The sequence below is a fragment of the Sinocyclocheilus anshuiensis genome, unplaced genomic scaffold (genome assembly GCF_001515605.1).
Source record: "Sinocyclocheilus anshuiensis isolate Anshui unplaced genomic scaffold, SAMN03320099.WGS_v1.1 scaffold204, whole genome shotgun sequence".
NCBI classification, from domain to species: domain Eukaryota; kingdom Metazoa; phylum Chordata; class Actinopteri; order Cypriniformes; family Cyprinidae; genus Sinocyclocheilus; species Sinocyclocheilus anshuiensis.
Window position 1 is genome coordinate 38,548 of NW_015557064.1, and position 23,399 is coordinate 61,946.

At 35.5% G+C, this 23,399-nt stretch overlaps 1 pseudogene; it reads right to left on the bottom strand.

Moving 5' to 3' along the window:
* Window positions 1-805: 805 nt before the first annotated feature.
* Window positions 806-23,399, bottom strand: part of LOC107676552 (tetraspanin-15-like) — a 24,831-nt pseudogene continuing 2,237 nt past the window's right edge.

Sequence of the window (23,399 nt, forward strand, 5' to 3'; positions counted from 1 at the left end):
TTATTAGCATGCAAATTTAAATAAATTAAACTTGAGTTGAACTAGGACTATGTGAAAAACAGTAAGCCAAATGAGTAGTATGTCCGCATTCACAGTATTCATAAACAGTAGGCGAAAAGTACCCGGATGAATACTTCTGCCAATTATGGTGTGCGCATACTATCCCATAAAGCCACAGTTTGTGAGGAGTTGTGAATGGCTGTGATGCAATGCAACTGGTGCTGATCCTGGTGGATGTAGTTTGTCTGAATTTCATTTATACTGAACATTTTTAGCAGTCACAAAGCAGGTTTCAAACCAGATGTAGTACCTACAGTACTAGACAATATGTGCCCAGCTTTGCTCTTTTTTTTTAACAATTGTTTGAGTGAACGATTGTGAGTCTTTCAGCACAAAACTCGCTTGTCACCACCAACTAACGTAAAGGTGTGGTTGTGGGCAAAATTGTCATTTGTCAATAGTGTAGAACACAGCTCACACAGAAGTCACTTTTAAACCAAGCAGCTTTCTGTTGGTTAACACGGCGAAGCAGCTGTGAAATCTGCACTGGGAATTTTTTCGCCGTTATGTGATATTCCTGACCGTGTGTATTCCTATTGAAATTTACGGAATTTTGCTTGCAAAAATTTGCCGAACAAAAGTAAATGTGCCCACACCTTAATGACGTAACCGTGGAAAGAGCCACTGAACAAACCAATAACTCTTTCAAAAAGATACAAGTCACTGGGATCAATCAAAATCCCACTATAAATTTTGAGTTATTTAAATTAACTGTAACTTCTTTTTATTAAGTGCAAGTGTCACTCTAACAGTTCTGACACTGAGGAATTCAAACTTGTGCTTTAAAATTAACACTAACAACCACCTCACTGGTGCGGAGTCAGGATTATTCTCCTTGTAGAGTAGGGTGTCACCATGCTGTGCTAGTTACAAAAGGGTAGGTCTGCATTTCCAAACAACTATAACTTACATACTTTGTATAGTTTTAGTATATTAAGTTCTAGAAGCTTACCTTGACTGTAGGCCAAACGCTCCATACTTTCACTATGGGAGATGCCCCACCGGTGGAGGCTCTGAGGGGAATACATGACTGCAGCTCCACAAACCCTTTCAGGGCAAAGATGAAGTTCTTGTTTCTCAGTGAGCGCTGAATACACTGAACACATAAAGACAATATATGGGTGGTTAACATTTAAAATCACTTCCATATGTCTAACTGAACTAATAGCATACCTATTGTCATTTATTCGTAACTAGCTGAAATGTTGCAGAAAATAAAAGCTGATTGTCATACTGCTGCATACAGTTGCTGACCTACATCCAGACTCGGTCACAAACTCAACATGTTTCTGTTGTTTTCTGCTGATCAGGATCTGGCTATCATATGACTCTTATTTCCTGCACCACTGTCCCTCCTCACATGGAAGGAATTGAATACTCATTTCGACTGAACAGACAAAACACCTTAAGATTTCTGTGCAGTAAACATGTAGAGCTAATAACAACATGAAGTCAAACATCTCATGCTTTGTCATCTTGCTTAGGCACTTACTTCTGCTTTAAAATGTAACTGAATCACTCAGTGGTGCTGCAGCAACATAATAATACACACTTACCCCTGTTAAGTCTACACCCTGTGCTGGTGTTCTTCTGGTACTATTGGGCCAGGAGGGCTGATTAGGTGAGGTGCAACCATTTGCTGCATTAGCGGGTTGTGGGGAGGAGATGTCTCTCGCTGGAACAGCTAAGTGCATTGGGTGCAGGGTAGCAGAGGCGGTCTAACAAAGGGGGCGGGACATGTGAGCCTACTGGTCAGCCAATAAGTGTGGAGTTGCAGGCTACTCAGGAAGTGGGATTCTGAATGAGACTGCACTGCAAGAGTAATAATAAGCATGAATATGGCAGGCATGCCTCTAAGTATTACTGCTAATCCTTATTGCAACTGTATTTTGTGTGGTGATTTTGTGTAAATGCATGCATATTTCACATAAAATAATGATTATACACTACTGTTTAAAGAAAGTAGTACTTTTATTCAGCAAGGAAGCATTAAACTGATCAAAACTGACAATAACGTATTTAACACGGTTACAAAAAAAATGCTATTTCAAATAAATGCTGTTAATTTGAACTTTCTACTAAAAAAATGTATCACGGTTTACACACACACACACACACACAAGCAGCAACATTAAGCAGCATAACTGTAATATTGATAACAATAAGAAATGTTTTTAGCACCAAACCAGCATATTTCATAATATTCGTTTTTACTGTATTTTACAGTTTTATACTGTATTGCTCAAATGAATGCAGCCTGGGTGAGCATAATAGACTAAAACAAAATTTATATACCAACCCCAAACTTGTAAACTGTAGTGGAGGGTATTTCCACAAGGGTAATGCCATGTGTTCAACAAGGTTTTTTTCCTGCGTTTGGACATTTAGATTTGTCACAATGAAACTGCAAAGGGGGAAATTCTCAGGTTTGCCTTATACAAACAAATCTGATCTCGTACTTATACAAACCTATATTTGGTCTTTCTTTGAATAAATAAAATGAATAAAATGCCATGATTTTATTCAGTGGCTTCCATGAAGTTCAGACTAAAATCACTCTCCTTCTGTGCCTTATCTTTAACCAGAAGATGGCAGTGTCCTCCAAAAAGAGTAAAAAAAAAATCTAAATCTGTATTCATTTGGTTTTACACTACTTCTATTAGACTAGATTTTGCAATAATACTTTATTATTATTAATAATCAAGTGAAGTGGTCTTTCCACAATTAAACTAAGTGTGTTTCTCAGACACATCTTAGAATTTCTTATTTCTGATTTGAAGCAGGAAAGGTCATGACAGGCAGTATGAATCACATGTCTGAGTCTCAAAAAAAATCTCACAAAATCATCAATTCATCATTAATTTATACAAACCTATATTTGGTCTTCCTTTGAATAAATAAAATGAATAAAATGCCATGATTTTATTCAGTGGCTTCCATGAAGTTCAGTACTAAAATCACTCTCCTTCTGTGCCTTATCTTTAACCAGAAGATGGCAGTGTCCTCCAAAAAGAGTAAAAAAAAAATCTAAATCTGTATTCATTTGGTTTTACACTACTTCTATTAGATTAGATTTTGCAATAATACTTTATTATTATTAATAATCAAGTGAAGTGGTCTTTCCACAATTAAACTAAGTGTGTTTCTCAGACACATCTTAGAATTTCTTATTTCTGATTTGAAGCAGGAAAGGTCATGACAGGCAGTATGAATCACATGTCTGAGTCTCAAAAAAAATCTCACAAAATCATCAATTCATCATTAATAATCATTAATTAATCTCCATCACGACATTACTTTGATTACTTCAACTACTTCTTCAGTCTTCAATTTAAAATAATCTTCCACTTAAGACTTGAAGTTTATACGAGTGGATTTCACATTTGTGATCCTCCTGATAGCATGAAGCTAAACAACGTTGTGATGAGAGGGCAAGTGGCAGTAAAGAGCTTTCATCTGATCCATTGCCTTGAAGTGCTCTGCATTAAACTCCAAAACTTGTAGGACTCCAAACATGTGTAGGGTTCTTTGAATGGATTCATTCATGCCTTTCATTCAAACAAACAAATCTTCAGCCTTTACATATAAAACCTATATGTAAACACTGAGTGTGATATGTGGCAGTGGGCCTATTTAAATATGCTCACTGTCCAGTAGATATAACCAGCCCAACATATTAGCCATAGTTTGTAGTTCCATGGCACTCATTCACTATGTAGTAATCTAATATGCTTTTCAATCTTGGATGGCTTCCAACAGTTCCAAAGACCTCCAGCATAAACAATCAAAGAATGATTCAAAATTGTGCATTTTTCACAATTCTGCATGATTTTTAATAAACAGTGGGTTTATTTAGTTACATCAACAACATTTTAAATTGAATGCCAGGTATGTACAGTATCACTCTTAAAAATAAAGGTTCTTTGGCCTTGATTGTTCCATGAAGAATCTTTAACAGCTTTTCCATTACACAATGGTGGAAAAGGTTCTTTAGATTTTTTAAATGTTCTTCACACTAAGAAAACAATTGTTCTTTTAATGTGTCTTCACTGAAAAGCTCTTTGGGGAACCAAAAAACACCTTTTGGAACCTTTATTTTTATGTGTAGGAGCTTCAACACCATTCATGGGACATTAAAAGCATTAAAATTTACATGCCTCAAAATTTACATGTAATTGCACACTTTAGCTTTCCATCTATTTTATGCAATGTAACAAATACAAAATCTACATAATGTAAAAGGAGTCCACACAGCAGCCATCATTATAAAAGGTGAGAAGGTTTTTCATTATCACACAAATTTGCAGCGTTGGTGCCTTCCTGTGAAAATCACAAGAACCATCAAAACAGGATAATTTTGCTTTTAAACAGAATCCAGTGATCTTGTTGGATTTGGCTGCATCTTTCATGGCACTCGACATCAGTTCAAAGCTGCCCAGTTACTCAAAAGATGCCATCGACACGGGACTAAGAATCATCAGCAATGCCGTGAATAGGAAATCACATGTGATTGAGTTTGAAGGGTTCTTCAGACATTTAACCAGGCAACAACATTTGATTAACTGCTGGCTCCTCGGCACTCCCTTCAGACAACCCTCGCTAAAGGATCTTGGTTGGTTATAAATAGCATTGATCTTTCACATCAGTATAATGAGTGCATATTTTGTCCCTTTTTGTCCCCATATTTTGCATATTTTGTTTCCATACCCTTGGGAAGTCGGTATTTGCCACAGAGAGGCACTCGACCATCACGCTGAAGCTCCTGTGAAACAGTCAAAGTTTAAAGATGTTCTTGTTGTTTAATATACACTGAACAAAATTATAAACGCAACACTTTTGTTTTTGCCCCCATTTTTCATGAGCTGAACTCAAAGATCTAAGACTTTTGTACACACACAACTTGATGGCAGGCTGGTGTAACATTTATAACCTTAGGGAAAGGGGGAAGGTCAGTTAACTTAAAGTATGGACATTTTATTGTGTGTTCAAGACTTAAGACAGCACAGTGTTGATTTTTGATCTTAGTTATTATGACAATGGCCTGAAATGTATATCTCAAATGATTTGTGTGCACACTGCGCAGATACTGATATTGAGTAATACTTTAATTTGTCTGCCAAAGGACATGATAAATGAGTCCAAGAAAGCCTCTTTTAGATCAGCGAGGGGTGTAGACGGCAAGACCTACAGTCCTCATCTACTTCATTATTAACTGAGCCCAAAGAGGTAATTATGATCTCGTCTATTTAAAGAACACGCTCAAATGAGGAAAGACCTCAGCTTATTAAATAAATAAAGACCTCCTGCTGGAGAACGTGGGCTGGCATCGTAATGCATATTGTCTTTTGGTCTTCAGACAATTCAAACTTATGATCATAAAGATCCATTGCAAAGACTTTTATTTCATACATGCATGAAAAAAATAAGGAAATGTGAATAGATAGGGTGAATTTTCATTTCATCCCAACTTTAACTGACAAATGATAAAATAGCCTCTAAATGATCTTAAATTTGGGCTCCTTTGATTTGGACCAGTGAGCAACCACTTACTTACCACTTACCGTTTAGAACATCTTAGCAGCAGAATAGCAGTGCTCTGGCAGCTACTCCATTCTAAGATTCTAGCAATGGGATTGCAGGTTATTCATGAACAAACTTCTTTTCCTTACACCGTTTTCTTCAGAAATGTAAAAATCTAGTTTAAACTACAATTTATTCTTTAAACTATCCTTACAATTGTTTCTTCTTATCTTTCTGAGCCACTGCACTGTCTGTCGATAAACATGTGGTTGACCACAGATAAGAATGTGTGATGCAGCTGTCCACTGACTTATGATCGATGGTTCATTTTCTGCTGTGACCTTAAGGCACAGAAGGTCACTGTATGTCATCCAGCAAGTGTAATTAGGTCATGTACTTGTTTATGATCTTGGCAGACACGTTCTCAAGTGACTTATAAGAGAGTGCAAACATTGTGTTGTGACGACTCAGCAGGTAGACACGAATGCAAGAAGAGCAACTATCACACCCTCGGTTCTGTCAGTCGCTCGTCTTGGTCAATTCACTCATCTGTTGGATAGTCGACAGTCACCCTGAAGGAGATTATTTTGTGATAATGAAGTGATCAGCAAATGCTGCCACAATATTTCAGTTGAACAGGTAAGGCCTACTTTTTCACTGTATAAGCATTCCTGAAATGAACACAAGTGTATGGCTTGCTTTTGGATGTCCTAGGGTACAGCATGAAAGGGCACAATTTACTGGTTTAATGAAAATGACAGGTGTGGTTGTCTGTGGTCACATTTAGAAGGTCCCACGTTGTAACACTCTCCACTAAAGACTGGAAATCATATACATACAAAACCTCACAGGATTGGTGCATGGCAAACAACTGCTTGATTTGTAGAGGTAGCACCATTAAACTCAGGGGGTTGATTCATATTTCCCCCAGCCTGGAGAGGAAGCTTAATTATATACTAGTAAACAGCAGGGGAGCGCTAAGGACGGATGAGCTCCTTGTTAATAAGAAGTTGTCTTCAATCTAATGACTGATGTGAAGTTGGATGCTGGGTTGGCATCCCTCCTATAAACATTCCCATGAGCCGACAGACACAAAGAGGTGAGAAGAGGTCTTGATTTTATATTTGTTATAAGCATGAAGCACTCTCTAAAAGCATAGCACACCATTTGAAAAACAAAAACCCAATAAACCCCAGCAATTGCATATAGAGTCGTTGATTGTAGGTTTCCCCTAAGGATGTTCCCCTAAGACTGTCCTAAATTAAATTAGGTTCTTATTAAAAAAGGGCACTTGGTGAAATGTTCTTCTGGAAGATTTTACCAGTACATAAATGACCTGGCCATGTTTCTGCCATCATCTTCCAATTATGTGTGAGAAGAAAGGAAAATAAATAAATTAATTCAAATAAAATGTAATATAATAAAATAAAAACAATAATAATAAGGTCACAGTGAATCATATTTTGCATTTCAGTGTATAAAGACAGCACTATAAATTCTGGTAAATTACACACACTTTTATGCCTTCACTATATGGAGACCACTCACCTCCTGGAGGGAGTGGGTTTTTTTTTTTTTTTTTTACTCTTTCACCCTCACTATAAAAGAAATATGAACCTTTGAGTTCCAGGCTGTGGTCAAGTGTTTTCCACTACCTTTTCTAAAAGCCTCTTTTCACTCCATAGGAGAACTTATAAGTTTCATTCACATGCAATAGAAGCAACTTATGAAAATGCACTTTTTTTTAATGAAACGTATGCAAGTGTGACCGATTTTAACGTACCTCCTCATAATGATCAGATCAGAACTTGTCCTACAATGGCTTGTGATCGCAGCAACAGCAGTCCTTTTCACAAACTAAAAATCAAGACACATATTTTATAAGGTGCAGTGTTGAGATGACCGCAAATCTATTCGATTTCTTCCTATTTTGACATTCAGAAACATTTACTTTAAAAATACTTTTTATGGTAAAACCAGTAAAGAGCTCATCTTGATTTTCTAGCCTATTAAGCAAAATGGGGAGAAATTACTGAGGAAGCTGTAATCTAAATGACTACATGAATAGGAGCTAAAATACATATTTCATTTTATTTATGGGCATGGAATCTCTTTTAAAGACCAAACTGATCCTCCTTTTCATATTTGTAAAAGTTATGAAAAAGAAAGGATGCCCAACCACAAGCATTAAAGAAAAACTCAAATATCAGAATCTGTGCAACTAGTTATTAGAGAAAACAAACAAATGTGATCATATTTTTTCTAAGCTTTGCCCAAAGCTGCACTTTTTAAAATAGATGGAGGAAATTGAACAAACAAGTAGATAAAACACAGACTGCCACATATTTGTGATACCAGATGATACCAGTCCATGTCTAGCAATATTCATTCAGAGTGACGCAGTCCCCCTGCAAACACAAAAAGCAGCATGACAGAGAACAGATGAGAACATCCACTGAAGCAGCAGAACACAGCTCTGTACACATCATTTATTCATTCATTCATTCATTCATTCATTCATTCATTCATTCAGCAGGACACTCACTGTGTTCAGGGCAATACTCAAGATTTAACAGTCAGGTCGATACATAGTCATAGAAATCACATACAGCAGAAAAATCCAAAGATGGACCAAGAAAAAAAAAATAGAAATAGAATAGAAAATGTTAAGGCTTAATATTATTATTCACTTCAACTTGTTTGTTTGCAATTATCTTTCAGTGAATAATGACATTGTACGAATGCAATATTTTGTGCATTTTACATAATAAACTGTAGCAAACTTTAAATAAATATGCCATTAGATGATTCCCCTGTCATTTAATGACAAGACACAAACATCTTATGTACTTAATATAAAAAAGGTCAAGATATGCAGTTTACTTAGATTGTTTTTATGTTCATAAAAAAATAAAAATAAATACAGCAGACAACAGAATAGAGGAGAATATAAAAACCATCACCCTTTGGCAAAAAAAGAAGGTAAAACATTTTAAAATATATAAATATATATGTGTACACATGCAGCTTTGAAATAAATATGTTGAGTTTGAAAAAGAATCTAGACAAAATAAAAATATAATGAGAAGCACATCATGAAAATGATGGACATTAAAACTCCCAGATTCACAGATTACAAAATAATCAGCTCATAATGAGCAGTATTTTATTAAAATGAAGAAGAACAACCCCTGTTTCAGGTAAAGACTCAATCTGAAGTAAAACAATTATCAAATAATAAAAAAAAGTTTTACAGGAAATATGGTAAACTAAAGGATTGGATTTACACAGCTTAAGTGTGGCAATGTTTATAGTCAGGATTTATTATCTCACTCATCTTAGACACAATGTACAAACAAAAGAGACAGTACTCTTATTATGATCAATGTAGCTGCCGTTTTCATAGACTTTTACGGTATAAATTCACATATGTGAAGAGCACTGTTTGCACTGGAAAAAAGAAACCTTGAATTTCATTACCTGAGACTGACAGGGTGCCAATCTTCCAAACATTTAGCAGAACTAAGCTGTGTAAAACCTAAAGGCATTCTGACTCTGTCAACATGATGGAAATGTGTGGCATATATAGTGTACTGCTTCAGGTCTGATTTAGTAGAAAGATCCTGAGACAGAAGGTCAGTCCTAGTATCGGTACATTTTGACACAAGAAATGACCCATTTTCAGCTGACAGATGAAATAATGAATCTTGAGAGTAACTGTAAAAACGATATTGACAGTACAAAAATGGCTTTCTTGCATCAGTGAGTCTGTGGCTGATATTACAAAAGTACAGCACAGGACAGATGTGTTTTGCATTGCTACAAATTTCATCATTTCATCCACAGCATGTGATAGTAACTGTATAAACCTTTTTTTTATCCAATTTAAGGCTTTTTAGGAGTTTGCACTCAGTCAATCAAAGGCATGCATTTGCAACATTTAGCCCACTTGCTTTGGTGCTTGGTCTCCCGGGGTCCGCCGTCCAGCAGACCATCCATATAGTGTCCATACTCCTCGATGGCATCTTCCACACGGGTGATATAAAGCCAGGTAAAGATCACACCAAAAAAATAAAAAGAAAAAAACTTTTACTTTTGTACAATTCAATTGTTTTCTGTGGAAATGAAAAAAAAAAAAGATATTGGAGTGGTTTATTGTATGTATTGCACGCACCTCACAGCATTACAACTGGATTGAGATCTGGACTTTGACTTTGCCCTTCCAAAACCCTCAACAGATGACCATTTTGCACAATTTGTGCAGCCTGTTTTTTAATGGTTGTCTGATGCACACTCTCATTAACTGTTGCCAGAGCTGCCTGCAAGTCTATTGATGGCACCCTGAGGTTCTTTGGGACTTCCTGATGCATTTACTCTTGGGGTGAATTTGGTGAAATGGTCTGGCCTGGACATATTGCCAGTGGTTTGAAACACTTTCCATTTGTTTTGCGTACAATGGAATAGATTAAAAATGGCTTTCAATCCCTTTTCAGATGCATATCTTTCAACAGTCCTCCTCTTTTAGTCTTGATATAATGGTATCATGTACTTCAATGCTTATGACAAAACCAGACCAGTTTACTGAGGTTTATATAAGGTGTGGCCAGGGTTGCCAGGTCTACATAAGAAAACTAGGCCAATGGCCAATCAAAAATACCCTAAAGCTAGCCTAATGAGAAATGTTAAGAAATGTCTCATTCGTGCTTGTCCATATAATGGAAATGAATAGCAACCAGCATCAAGCTTTGAAAAAAAGATGCAAAAGTATCACAGAATGATCCCATGTAACAAGTGTCCTGGGGGTACACAATAGGGTTTGGTGAAAAACAAACAGAAATTTAATGTATTTAATGAAAATCCTGACCTTGGCCGTCACATTCATGAGACTCTATTAGTGCAGCAGTTCACTACGACTCACTCAGAAAAAGCACACAGTCAAGATGAATAAAAACAAGTTATTTTGTTCACATCTGTCAACTGTCATTCTGACTCTCATGACAATCAGAGTTCCAGTCTGGAGATATCCAACTCAGTTAAGAAAGTACAAATATACCTTTTTTTTTTCCTAGGCGTTGTTTTTACCATGTCACATTTTTATTCATCTTGATTTCTCGCAACTTGTGTACTTTTCCTGGGTGAGTTGACGTGTTGCATCAGACCATTCTGTGATACATTTGCATCTTTTTTTAAAAGCTTGATGCTGGACGCTATTCACTGCCATTGTACAGACAAGCACAAGAGGGACATTTCTGTACATTTCTCCTTTTGTGGTCTGAAAAATAAAGAAAGGCATACGGCATTAGAACAACACAAGGGTGAGTAAATGATGATTTAATTTTCATTTTTGTGTGAACGTTCCCTTTAATCTGCACACTTCATACTGCAGCTATACAATTTATTCAGTAATATAAATCTTGTAATAAACAACTGAGATGGTTCACAGTGTGGGCAGACTGACTAATGACTTTCCCCAACTGTGAATCGCCATTTACGGAAAAACTATGAAACTAATTATAAAAGCGGTTTGGTTTCAAGAATTTTATTGCAAAAAAAAGTCCCACCGCTCCTTCCCACTCGCATAAACATATTTGCACACACGCACACAAACATCAGACTGAAAAAAATTCAGTTGGAAACATTATAATCCAATATTATGTGAATGTTGAAGTCATTGCTGGCAATGTTATATTAATGTCTATCTCAACAATACCTGTGCTTATCGCAGATAAAGCTCTATATCATCTGGCATAATTTCCTGTGAAACAGCCTACAGATAGGGACTGTCTGACCTAACAGAAACTTATCCCTGTTCCCAGAACCTCCAATGTACTGCAGCCTTTATAAGACAGAATTAAATTACATTTGGTGTACATGTGCTTTCTGTGTGTTGGTGGGTTATTATCGAAGTTGCAGCATTATTGAAATTACTACAAAATGGATTCAAAATCTATGTGATTATGATAACCTACACCTGTGACTGTGCAGTGGTGTTTTTCAGTGCATCAAGGCACCTCTTTAACACTGGTTAAAGTAGGGGGCATACAGAATTATCTGCATATTAGAGGCTGCTTTTGAAAGTGAATCGGATTTTCAAACTGCTAATTTGTTGAAAACCTGTCTACTCATGGTACTCTTTTGAGAAATATTTAAATTCATTCAAACCATGCCTCTCTCACCGCCCACCTCTTAATCAATGTGGAAAATATTGTGTGGAGATATTTTATAAAAGGGTTCTTAATTACACTGAATTTAAACCTGAATAAAGACCAGATTAAATATCCCCATAAAGTCAACTTCTTGGTCTTTTGAGGAGAAAATGGTGCAACCACGGGTGTAGATCACATCTATATTTTCTAGCCTCTGCGGGCAAAGTTCAGGCAATAGAAATGAACTGCCGTCACTGCATGTCTCATTAACAACCAGTGTTATAAAGTCATTAATTGAAAATGTATTGAGAGATAATTGGATGTTGTTATAAGGCAGCTCATCATTCGTCTGTGGTGCTGCATATCCTCACAGCTTGTTAAAATTCAAAGGAGGTTCTCATTGCTCTTCTCAGATGATCAGACCTTTGACCCCTCCAAATGACCGTATTTATACCAGGTGGATCGACACAGGACACAGAGCACTTTTCAAATATCAGAATGCACTTATAAGCTACTTTAAATTCCTTCGTTCACGAAAGTGGATCTAATGTAACAAAATATAGTCCGAAAGAGAGGTGATCAGGGCACATACCTCTTTCTCCAGGGCCTTGTGTCCACACATTGTATTAACAACTTCAGAAGGCTGCAATACACAAGGAAATGATTGTCTTAATATTTTTATACAGGTAAAACAGCTAAATGCATATAGTAGTTAAGCTTTTTATCTTGTATTTCTCTCATCAACTGTGAGATTGTGTTAAAGTATTGATTTGGCAAACAGGACATTTAACTTTCCCAACCTGCTGGATCATATGTATGAAATTACACTTTGTGCGGATTAATAACTAGCCTACTCTCTACATAACAGGTTTCCATTAAAAGTTTTGATCCTTGTTTTGTCATTCTAAGTTACAGAGGTTTTAGTCTTAAACTAATGCAGTGCTAAGACTACTAAGCTTTCTGAATGAAGCTAATATCATTCTGTGAGTAACTGTACACATTTTGATTACTTTTAATTCACTAAAAAAATTAAATTCTGCCTTCTTTTACTCATCTTAATGTCGTTCCAAATCCATGAGACGTTGGTTCATCTTTGAAACCCAGATGAAGATATTTTTAATGAAATTATTTCTATCCCTCCACTGAATGTCCAAGAAACTTCAGTCAATATGCTCTGTGTATGTGCGTTGATCAATGTTTATAAGTAAATAGAAGCTTGAATTAAATCTGTTCATCATATAAAGTGATGGTGTCTCTTCAGAAGATTTGGCTTGAGCTGCTTGATTCGTGTGGGTTTATTTCCTGATCTCTTTATGAACTTTTCGATGTGTCAAATTTTTGGTTGCATGAACTTTCAATGGAGGGACAGAAATCAGATTTCATTCAAACTAGTATCATTTGTGATTCAAAGATGAACAAAAGTCTTATGGGTTTGGAACTATATGGGGGTGAGCAAATGATGGCAATTTTAATTTGGGGGTGAATATCTCTTTAAATCAGTGTGGCATGACCAGCCAGGTTAAGTGATGTAACATTTTATATCTTGTAATCAGGTTTAGAACTGATCTCCATTATTGGCATTAATGCAATGTCCTTAGATAAGATTCTGATATTCGATTTCAGACAAAACATTCTGATGTAATCTTCATATATAGAAATCAGCATTGCTTTGTCTTAGACTGAGGGACTGATGAGGTAATACTTGTCCACAGGTAATCTGCACACAGCTGGATGTTGGCAAACAGGCTCTGTGCTTTTTCAAAAACGAATGAAAAATGAATGTAATTTTTGACTGTAAGACCTGCTTTAGTATTGCACTTAAGAGGACCCATTTTTAACTGTCCTATGCAACTCCAAAAATGGGCTCTTTTAATATTCAAGAAAATGTCATTTCAAGCTGGGTTTCAAGCTCTGGCTTGTGTTGAGAATGACAAGAAAATAAATGTGCAAGAAACTAACAAAAATAGATCAGATCAGTCATTCCTGTTAAGCAGAACATTTTCATGTCCCCATCATATGTCATATAATGGACTTTAATACAAATATTTTAGATTTCATATTTCAATATTTCAGATTGGAACACACAAAAAATATATTTTGAATTTTTTTTCTTTTCAACAAAAGAGAATGGGATCTAATGGTGTTTGGAAATTATCTCCTTTTGTGTTCCACAGAAGAAACAAAGTCACACAAGTTTTAAACGACATGAGGATGAGTAAATTATGACAGAATTATCAACATTATTAGGTCAACTATGCCTTCAACTAACAAAAGTCAGATCCCTTCCACCAGGAAGTGACATCATTTTTGGCATGACAAAAGCTGCACAAATATTCCAGCCTAAATTGACACTCATGTAGCGAACTCTCAATCCCTCACTGAGCGATGGCTTTTATGCATAATTTAAAAAAATATGATGTGTGAGCAAAGTTCTTTTCCAATTCACAGGCTGTAGTACCATTGTTTTTGCACCTGTGAAATTCAGAACGTGCCAGTTAATTGTGAAAATGAAAGCAGGTATGAGCAGAGCTTAAATGGGACAAAACAAAACTAACAAAGGAATGCTGAAACACAAAGTGACCATTTTTTTATGCTTTTCATCTGCCCACATTTATCAATTTACGTCTCCTTTCAAGTGAGCAAACAGTAACCTCATAAAAGACTCAATCACAAAAGCAATAAATGCTATTGTTTCTCATCAAGTGAACCAGGGCTGATCAAAATGTAGAATTTTTTTGAATTAGAAGTATTTGCTCCCATTCAATTTATGAGTTAACACTTGAAATGCACTTAAAATGGCTAGGATTATAAACAGAAGGTCTGTTTATTTAGGTTGACAGCTGACAGCAACAACTATGCCAAAGTTTACAGACATACTGTACAGCATTATTTGTTTAATTTAATGTGTCCTTGCTGAATAAAACTATTAATTTCTTTAAAAAACAACAAACAAACAAAAACCCCTTATTGGCTCCAATCTTTTGAATGGTATTGTGTATGTGCTTTATGACAAACTGGAGTCATATAAATGTGACTCTTTTTGCAAGAGTTGTGTTAAACAGCAAATATAAATAATAAGTGGTGTGTCTGTGCGTGTGTGTTTTTGTGACATACGAGGACACAAATTTGTATAATGACATGGGTATGACATAGGTATTACAAGGAGAAGGTGACTTATGAGGACATTACCCCATGTCCCCATTTTTCAAAACGCTTATAAATCACACAGAATGAGTTTTTTTGAGAAAGTAAAAATGCACAAAGTTTCCTGTAAGGGGTAGGTTTAGGTGTAGGGTTGGTGTAGGGCAATAGCACATACAGTTTGTACAGTATAAAAACCATTACGCCTATGGAATGTCCCCACAATTCACAAAAACAAATGTGTGTGTGTGTGTGTGTGTGTGTGTGTGTGCGTGCGTGCGTGCGTGCGTATGTTCACACAGCAAGACAAATGAAAAAAATATTTATAGACAAACCTTGCTCAGACAACAGGTGTAAGGCACTGCACACGCTAGCGGACCAGGAGCAGATCAGTTATGATACATGTTCACCCAGTCTGTGAAGTCGGTTCCCCCACAACATTTGAACTGGAGAAACAAGAATCAAAGCATTAAAAATCGCTTATAAATCGAAATATCAGCAAAGCTTCAGTGGAATGCCACTATTACTTGGAAAAGCTGGTAGTTTTCTCATCTGGCACCGCAAAAGATAGTAGCACATAGTGGTTCAACATAACAGTGATGTACAAGACTACTAGAAGAATATTTGTACATTGCATTTTTAAAAACAACATTTGGGTAATGTGCAAATGGTTGGATATGAGTTGAATCTGCTAGCGTGTCATCAGCTAAATTGCACCTAGGTTGACAGGGCATTAAACATGAGAGGTGAAAGGAATAATCTGAGCTGCTCTGTATTCATTTCTTGAGCCAAAACTTTCAGAAGGCAAACATGAATAAATATTAGGCTGTCTTCTCTCAATGAATGGCACAATTCATATTCCAGCCCCTCATTTAAATGGGAGTGAATAACATTAGAGGTAATTACTTTTGATTCTCTTATAAGAAACATATCTCATACTGATGTCCAAGAATTATTATGACAATCAGCTTAAGGAAAACAACGAGCATAATTGTTTGATTATATCCTACTGCAGAAGGCAGACAGAAACTAATGCAGCGTGGGACGTTGGTCACAAAACAAATAAATGAGGAATGACCAAGACCACTGGGAATGAAGCCACTGGACACAACAGCCAGAGAGAACTTGCTCATTTGGAACATATTTCAACGTTGCCCGATACAGACAATACTTGATCCACAAAAATTAGTGTGAACAATGTAGAAACTACGTCAGCAATGACTTAAGCTGAATCGAATAACAGAATTACTTTTTACTGCTTATTTTAGCCAAAATGTGTGATGAACTGAGGGGGTGCAAAATGACTGTCAAGTTTCTTTCTCTCTCTAAATCTTGTCAATTGATATTCCGATGTAGACTTGATCCCTGTGATGTTTTCATTGTCCTTCAGATTGAACACATATTCCCTCTAGGATTTGAAATCTTATTCAAGATAATTATCCTGTGAAGCAGAAACGAATGCCCACTGTGTCATGTTGAGCTTATCGGGATACTGTTTGACAGAAAAAAAAGAAACAAGGAATTTCAAGTACTAAAAAAACGAAGAATAAAAAAAACATTCAAACCACAATGAAAGACTGCTGTGACAGGCACTGAAGGTGGTTTAACCAGAAAAATAATCCCTTTATCTTAATGGACCAAATGGAATGTGCTAAACCTTTTCCTTTCGACCATCACAGTGTGAGGAATGATTACTTGAAACTGACTGTTCTTAGAGGCACAGCTCCAATTAGTTTCTTTAAAGTCAAGTCAAAAAGGATCTTGTAAATAAAATGAAATTGCTGTAATATTTCCGTACATAACTAGCACTGCTGAAACAGTTTGCTGTAATTACTCATAATAAACAGGTACATGCAGATGCTCAGGATAAGGTTGTGCAGCCGGTGGACTGGTACAGAGTCATTCTCATGTGTTACTTCTGAATGCACTCAATGAGTTGTTGTTACCTAATTAATGGTCATAAAAAAAGCACATTTGAATTGGCATTACATCTGAGTTTCATCTGAATATAGGGCCTTTTTCCATGGAAAACACAGACTGAATTGCATTATCCAGTCATTAAAACAGAATTTATAAAGCAGAAAGTCATGGAATTTGGAAAATAGTCCAAAGTCATTGATGCTCATGGTTTTTTCAGCATCTACTGACTATACGAGGACATCCACATGAACTTCATCTCCAGAGATGTTCTGAGATTTAATTTCACTAACATTTCACTTGATAAAAACTATCTGCAAATAAATTTTCTCTAAAAGGTCTTCATTATAAACTGCAAAAATAAAAGTTTTGTTGAACCTGAAAAAATGGTCAGAATTAAAAAGAAAAAAGCCCTTTATTTGAAAATAAATAAATAAATCATTGTTTGTTGAAAAAAGGAACCGTTCTATTTTCATTTTATTCCAATCTTTAAAAGACTGATTAAACTAATAATGTCTTTACAATAAATTTGCATTACATCATACATTTGTATTAAATGTATTAAAACAATCTAGAAAAATTAAATAGAATTTAGAATTTCATATGGCATTATTATTGTATTTTAATAAATTAATAAATAATACATAATAAATAATTTAATACATTTTAATCAATTATTACATTCAAATGATTACACATGCTTTTTAATGATAAAAAATATAAATCTTTATAAAAAAAAAGAAAAAAAAAAGAATTTCACATTACCAGTTTCTTTTATTTTCAGCAACAATTAAAGAACATTTAGTTTGAAATTCAACAAATTTTAAACAGAATGGGTTCGCCAACAGCAATGCAGAGTGAATGCATGCAGAGAGGTCTGGGCCATCATAGTTTCTTAATGTGAAACTTTGCTGACAGATCAAGTTCAAAGATACCTTCAATGCAGTCTTAAAAAGTCAGCATATTAAATCTGCACCCTTCATGTGTCCATGACAAATCTCTTACCATTTTCTGAACAAAGTCCATGATGTTTTTGAAATCCAGGTCATCATAGTAATTGACCATGCCTTTACGGATGTTTTTTGTTGAGAAGGTCCTCTGTCTATTGGACAAAGGAATGTCAGTGTTATAACAGGAATTTTTCGTTTTTTGCAACAAAATGTATGATTTCTTTTAACACGGGATGTTGAGCCTTTGTTGTTCCTTTCATTTGTTTTGAAGCAGTTAGAAATAAACTTTTCAAAAAAACTTTTAAAAAACGGCAATATCTGAGGACTGGTACAATTAGTTTCTTAAAAAATATGATTGAAATTAAGTTCACAATGATGGTAAATATGCTCTGGCATCAAAATTATTTTGTTAAACAAATTTCCACATTCAGCAGACGCTAAAATACGACCTCATCTAATCAGAAAACAGTCATGACCCAGCAGCCATGTAACAGTACTCATAATTATCTTTTTCAAATTAGCATGGATCCCATTAGCCCAATGAAATGAATAACAAAGAAACTGCCAACAATTGCATGGCTAATGACTATAAAATACTGCAATACTGAATTCTGTATGTATACATTTCTTTTTGTGACCCATGTCACAGTCTTCCACTTGGAAATTTACATCAAAAAACCTTTCTTATTATTGTAGCGAATCAGCTCATGGGGAAATATTAATAATTAATCATAACTAGTTATAATTAATTATAAATATTTAGATCCGCTGTAGATATTTACTTGACCTCTCAGGGTCAACTGTCTGTCAATTCTATTCTATCATAAGCATGAATAAAATAGTCTACAATACAACAGATAATATACAAGACAGCAATAATATACACCATCACCATGACCTGAAGGATGTGTGTGTTCATTCAAAGAAAGGTCGTAAATGTATCTGGTGTCAGGGTTGCCATGGTAACCAGGGTCCTGGGCCCTGTTCACAGACAACTTGGCATCCAGTTTATTGGGTGAGGGGACTGTGACGATTTGTTAATCTAATGAATAACTGATTTGTTAAATCAAATGAAAAATTGTGTGTTTGATTGGTCCAGACGTTACATTATAAAGGAAGGGATTTGTCAAGAACATTTTACATGCAACAAGAAAGGAGATAAAAATGACTGTACCTGTCTCCTAAAGATCAAAGCAAGAATCCCACTGCCGAGCTCCAAAATGAGACAGACAGCCAGCATGTAAAGAAACTGCAAGGCAACAGTAAACAGTGGATCTCAAGTGAAACAGAGACACGCACATTACTCCGAAACAAATGAAACAGTCACACGCCTCAATTTCTGCCCTACGTGGGCAATGAGTCCGTCTATGCGTGTACAGCACCCAGTGACTTTTTCACAAGGCAGATGAGACCAGTGAATACAAATAGCCCATAACATGATTCTATTCCCATCAGCTTGTTTTCTAGCTAGTGTGTGATTGGGGAGTTGTATTAACAGAAATCGGAAAATTAGAGAATACTATTCTCCATGAGACGAACTTCCACTCTTGCTCTGAAACAGGATGCACTCTTAATATTGTTTGTCATTTTCAGCCCTGTTGGTAATCATTGCACTTTAAGAATGTAATATATTGATGGCCCTGCTCTCACCATGATCTTTAGGCAAATGAGAGTGGCAATTTTCATATTGGGTTTGACTGGCATTTTTAGTAAAAGTCTGCAAAGTTCATGTTAATTCTACATCAGGTGAACTGATGTTTGACGTATCAGAAAGTGTTCTTCAAATCATTGCTTTATTCAAACTCATAAATGACTCATCCCTTTATAAACTAGTAAAGTGTGGTTTGTTTTGCTACTTTATTTTTTAGTACAAGTGATTTAAGTAAAAATGTTTTCCGCTTTCTACTGTTGACCCCCTTTCAATCTCTATTCTTTTTGTGGAACGCAAAAGAAGATATTTTGAAAAACTGATTTGTCCTTATAATGATAGTCAGTGGGGAACATAACAACACTAGGCATTGACATTCAATGTATGGACAAAAACTAATTCTTTTTTGTGCTCCCCTGAAAAATGAAAGTCATACAGGTTTGGAAAAACATGAAAGGGTGAATAAATAATGGCAGGATTTTCATTTTTGGGTGAACTGTCTCTTTGTGCTAATGATATTTTATGTTAGCTTCCTTCAAAAGGCATTATTATAAAGAATAGAATATGAAGTGTTGTGCACAGAAAATCAATATGGTTTGCATAATAAGTGATGTGCTGAAGAGGGCACTACTATATGCAAGAGTCTGATGGAAAAATGAAAACTTACCACTTTGAGAAGGCACAAGTTGTCTCTGAGAGATGCCAGAACACCGATGAAGGAGACGATGAACATGATCACACCAAGCACAATGAGGATAATGGCAGGAGCCAGGAACACTCCTTCCAGCGTTTTGTACTGTTGCCTCTCCACCTCTGCATAAATGCCGATGGCCAAAATAAAGCCCCCTATCAGCTAAAACAAATCACATATCAGACCATTTGGGTTTAATGCAAAATTACATCACAGATGGGATGAATATCACTATTTTAGCGATATTAGTACATTTAAAAAGGCACATGGGTTAAAAACAACACAAAAGAGTACATAAAATATGTTTAGTCACATTCAGGGCCTCAACAAACCACATTACTGAATCTAGGAGTATATTCTTCCGTATGTTTTTTATATTTAAAGGTATTATGATTCAAACAAGAGCAAAGTAGAGCTATGTGAAATCTCCTGAGTTAATGTATTCTAACCTTGAATCTTAATGGCGCCCGGTGCGCCGAGTGTGATTTCCATTTGGATATATTCTATATTATCATACTCTACTGATCAGAGCTGTGGTTAACTAATTGAAGAATTAAAGCATGTGGTGTGAACCCCAAAGCATTTCTGTGTCACAATGAAAAGTAGTATAAAGTAGATCTAGGAGAAGCATATTCAGATGAAGTTGTGCAAAACTGACATAGAACAGCAAATTAACTTCTGTAACTCTGAGAAACAAACACTGAGCTCCAGTGACATGGCTTAATGGCATAAGCATGTAGTCTGTATGGATAAGTTTTAATCTTTTTCCTCAAACGAATGGAGGCATCATCGGTATGTACCGGGTTGTTTTTCATAGGATGCCTCCTCAAAAGCATTCAGATGAGAAAATAATTGGCAGTGCATCAATAAAACAAAGTAAATATTATAAACTCAAAGTGTGTAAATCACATTTTTTTCTAAAATTATACTGTACTATTCAACAGTGACATCAGTGGGTCAAGTTTCAGAGGGAAGCAGCTAAATTGTATGAATGTGCGGGGGTGCAAACAGGTCAAACTGGTGGAAATGAATGGACTAATTACAGAGTAAGCGACTCGCCCATTCATACCACTTTTAGTCTTGTCCAAATTGAAATGAAGTTGAAACATGAAATGACCTGTGGGTGATCAGGATTTAATGACGGTCTATTCAGTTCGGTTAAATTAAAGGTCCACCTCCGTATCTACCATCATCATATGTTTACAGAGGGTTTGTGGACTAATGGGCTAAAAAAAGAAGGTGGCTATTCATATCAGTTAACAACAGGCAGTAGTGTTTAAAATAAACAAAAGCGTGTTACTGTATTTTTTATTATGAAGCAATATAAAACTATTAACATATAATTAAATGTTAACTTACACTACCACATTCATTTTTTTTAAATGTTTTTGAAGGAAGTCTTATATGCTCTGCATTAATTTGATCTGCATTAATTTGATCAAAAATAAAACCCATAATATTTTGAAATATTATTACAATTTAAAATATCTGTTTTGTATTTTAATTTATTTTAAAATGTCATTTATTCCTGTGATGGCAAAGCTGAATTTTCAGCATCATTACTAATCATTCTAATATGCTGATTTGCTGCTCACCAAACATTTCTTATTATTATCAATGTTGAAAATATTTGTGCTGCTTAATATTGTAAATGTCTTTACTGTCACATTTAAAATTAATGCGTCTTTGCTGGGAAAAAAAGCTAATTTTTTTTTAAGTCTTACTGATCCCAAACTTACAAACATATAAAACAACATGGTAGCATTGATTAACTTAGATGTGTAAATGAAACATTAATTTAATAACTAACTAACTAAATAAATAAATGAAGAGAAGCAAAGCAAAAAGAAGTAAAGTCCTCTCTGGAAGGCCACTTCAGGCCATTTCAGAAGACCACAAAATGTTATCATGTTTTTCATTTTATTTGATATATTATATTAAATATTTTATATATTTTTATATTTATTAGTTAAAACATAAATGACAACAACTAATTCCATGAGTTATTGAAAGATTGGGGAAAAAAGAAAACCGAAACAAGAAATGTCTTAATGTTTAGATCCCTAAGGTTCCAAAGGTCGCCTGGGAAATTGAAAGTGTCAACCAGAGTTATGACCTTTGGCAGACTACAAAGACTGAAGGCATAAAGGCTGATGGAGTCCGAGACCACCACCACCTCATTTCAACAGAAATTCTCTCGGGTTGAAGCTGGCTCCATCTGGGTGCTCATAACTTATAATCCATTCATTTTCATGCACCGTTATGTCAAAACACATTGCTTAAACATTATTTAAAATGTATATGAAAACAAAGAGCGTCCTGAAATCTACAAAATCTCTAGCACATACATCTGTAAATATATAGCTACAATTCAAAAACTATTTCCAAACATCCAAAACTGCAATTAAGCCAATCTGTAAAGTTAGCACAAATCAAGCAAGGTGTAAGCATTAAAGAAAATAAGACACAGTGCACTTCAGAATGCCTTTTACCAATCAACATGAGTGCACATTAATCAACAGAGGTGGTAAGAACAGATGTACTCCCTTGTCTTCGTGAGCAGAATAGCCATCCACACATAATAATTCACCCTTGCAGCCCTGTGTGAGGCACGTGCACCAGGTCTCTTGTGAAACCTGTGATGAAAGCAGCACAAAGTGTGCACTGGGTCAGCCTAATACTGGTGCCAATGGGCCACCAAGAGCCTCGGCTGGTGGCATAATGGTCTGAAATGGGGTCCTATGGGGCCCATTGTTTACGCTGTCAGTGTGATGGGTTTAACATGTGCAGACCTGCTCTTGACAGAAAACAGGGAGAGAAGCACAATGGTGCAGCCCGTAGCATTTCGAACCTCTGCTGTCACATAGAGCAGCTTTGACACCAGCCTTTTACTCACAATAATCTTTTTCAAATGTCAATAACGTTATTTGCATATATAAAACAGTATAAATAATACATTAATGGCACAATTGTGAAATGTATATAAAATATTATTATGAGAGTTATGCAAAGATGATGTAAAATAATTTATACAATAGGAAACTCAGTCTAGTGAATAAATAATATCAAATGTGGAGAATAGAAACAAATGGGGACAGTAAATTAAAATGAATAAAACAAACATATCATTGTAATTATAATCTGGATTTCCATTTAGAATTTTAATCAGATCTGAGTTTGAACTGTCAAATGAATTTAAAACTGCAAATATCAGGTCTTATATAACCCCAAATGACTCTCTAGTTTATTTTTGGTAAGTCACATGCTGACAACAATAAACAAGAGTATTAGGTAACTTGAAAACTAAAATAGAGAAATACATGCTT